The 2,500-nt window shown below is 58.9% G+C and overlaps 2 non-coding genes and 1 pseudogene across 2 annotated transcripts in view; all 3 read right to left on the bottom strand.

The window, feature by feature from the left end:
• The window catches only part of LOC144419129 (large subunit ribosomal RNA), a 3,935-nt pseudogene extending 3,216 nt beyond the window's left edge, over window positions 1-719 (bottom strand).
• Window positions 720-1,007: 288 nt separating this feature from the next.
• LOC144419130 (5.8S ribosomal RNA) lies at window positions 1,008-1,161 on the bottom strand. Its single transcript, XR_013473863.1, has one exon. It is a non-coding gene; the product is annotated as a 5.8S ribosomal RNA (ribosomal RNA).
• Window positions 1,162-1,459: 298 nt separating this feature from the next.
• LOC144419118 (small subunit ribosomal RNA) overlaps window positions 1,460-2,500 on the bottom strand; it is a 1,810-nt gene continuing 769 nt past the window's right edge. The window contains exon 1 of the ribosomal RNA XR_013473857.1: window positions 1,460-2,500. This exon is cut by the window's right edge and continues 769 nt beyond it. This is a non-coding gene — a ribosomal RNA (small subunit ribosomal RNA).

Here is a 2,500-nt window from a genome sequence, read left to right as displayed (position 1 = left end):
CGACAAGCCAGCCGAACGGCGACGGCCGCACACAGAGAGCGCGCGGCATCCTTTCCTCGATCCGCCGCCGGGCCGCACCGCCCGCGCGCTGTAACACCCCCGCCGGAGCGGAGGCCACCTTCGCGCGGGGACTTAGACCGACGGCAAACCGGTCGTGACCCGCGCCGGTCGCTAGTGCGCTGAGACGGTGCGCGAGCCGACTCGGCAGCGGCGCCTTAAGCGTCCGCGAACCGAGACGGCGCGCCCCCGCACCCAACTGAAAGCGAGCCGGCGACCTGACGGGCCCTCCCGTTTGCCTCTCAACGGTTTCACGTACTCTTGAACTCTCTCTTCAAAGTGCTTTTCAACTTTCCCTCACGGTACTTGTCCGCTATCGGTCTCGCGACCGTATTTAGTCTTAGGTGGAGTTTACCACCCGCTTTGGGCTGCATTCCCAAACAACCCGACTCCGAGAAGACCCGAAGCGGCCAAGGCAAGCGCCCCTATGGGCCTAACACCCGCCGTGGGACGAGGCCTCGATCAGAAGGACACCGGCGCTCGCCGTCAGCCGCACTGGGACTTCCGTACGTCACAACTCGGCGCGCTCGAAAAGCGCGCAGATTCGACGCTGGACTCTTCCCGGTTCACTCGCCGTTACTCAGGGAATCCCTGTTGGTTTCTTTTCCTCCGCTTAATAATATGCTTAAATTCAGCGGGTGCTCTCGCCTGAACTCAGGTCGTATGTGTCAAGCGGGCCGTTTCTTACACGGCCCGCTGGCATCGCAAGTCGTCGCCGCCGGCGCCGACCGAGCGCGTACCGTCGCCGCCTTGGCCCACGGTCGGTCTTGATCTCGTGACCGGACCGACCGACCTGGACCCGCCCCTCGAACGTAGTTGAACACGTCGAGGGGCCGGCGGTGTACGGGACACGCGGTCGCGCCGAGAAAGCTCGGCGACCGCTTCAACTTGGGGCGACGCCCGGCCGTCTTCGCAGAGGCCAGGCGACGGCCCTCGGGTGAGGACGAACGCGACCCTGAGGCAGACGCGGTCCCGGGATTGACCCGAGACCGCAATTCGCGTTCAGAAGGTCGACGTTCAATGTGTTCTGCAATTCACATTACTTCTCGCACTTGGCTGCGTCCTTCATCGACTCGCGAGCCGAGTGATCCACCGTTAAGAGTCGTCCTCGACGTTTCGCCCGGCGCCGAAGCGCGCGGACGTCACACTGTGGGATCGACCACAAAACCACCACCGACAACAACTGCACAAAAACACCAACAAACGGCGCCGAGCGACCGCCGGGCTGGGCCGGCGGCACATCGAGCGCGGTGCCCAGAAGCCACCATCGCACTCGGCTGCCTTGCTATGCCAACGTGTTACGCGTGTCGCACGGGGCGGAACCCCGATTGACGGCCGCCCTCTCGGCGGCACCCAAAGACAATTCAGTGCGCGGTCGGCCGGGGCCTACCACCACCTTCGGTAATGATCCTTCCGCAGGTTCACCTACGGAAACCTTGTTACGACTTTTACTTCCTCTAAATGATCAAGTTTGATCGTCTTCTCGACACGCCGACGCGGCCGTTGCCAGCCGCGACGGGGCCGATCCAAGGATCTCACTAAACCATTCAATCGGTAGTAGCGACGGGCGGTGTGTACAAAGGGCAGGGACGTAATCAACGCAAGTTGATGACTTGCGCTTACTGGGAATTCCTCGTTCAAGGGAAACAATTGCAAGTCCCTATCCCAATCACGAATGAGGTTCAACGGGTTACCCGGACCTTTCGGCCTAGGTTAGACACTCGCTGCTTCACTCAGTGTAGCGCGCGTGCGGCCCCGGACATCTAAGGGCATCACAGACCTGTTATTGCTCAATCTCGTGTGGCTAAACGCCACTAGTCCCTCTAAGAAGTTAGACGCCGACCGAGAAGGTCGCGTAACTATTTAGCATGCCAGAGTCTCGTTCGTTATCGGAATTAACCAGACAAATCGCTCCACCAACTAAGAACGGCCATGCACCACCACCCACAGAATCAAGAAAGAGCTCTCAATCTGTCAATCCTACCTGTGTCCGGGCCGGGTGAGTTTCCCCGTGTTGAGTCAAATTAAGCCGCAGGCTCCACTCCTGGTGGTGCCCTTCCGTCAATTCCTTTAAGTTTCAGCTTTGCAACCATACTTCCCCCGGAACCCAAAGACTTTGGTTTCCCGGAAGCTGCCGGAAAGGTCGTCATGGTAACGCCTCCCGATCGCTAGTTGGCATCGTTTATAGTCAGAACTAGGACGGTATCTGATCGTCTTCGAACCTCTGACTTTCGCTCTTGATTAAAGAAAACATTCTTGGCGAATGCTTTCGCAGTAGTTCGTCTTCCGCCGATCCAAGAATTTCACCTCTAACGGCAGAGTACGGACGCCCCCGTCTGTCCCTCTTAATCATTACCTCGTGCTCCGAAAACCAACAAAATAGAACCGAGGTCCTATTCCATTATTCCATGCAACACTATGCAGGCGAACAGCCTGCTTTGAA

This window comes from Styela clava, unplaced genomic scaffold (assembly GCF_964204865.1).
Source record: "Styela clava unplaced genomic scaffold, kaStyClav1.hap1.2 HAP1_SCAFFOLD_111, whole genome shotgun sequence".
Taxonomy (NCBI): Eukaryota; Metazoa; Chordata; class Ascidiacea; order Stolidobranchia; family Styelidae; genus Styela; species Styela clava.
This window is presented reverse-complemented; position numbering and strand designations above follow the sequence as displayed.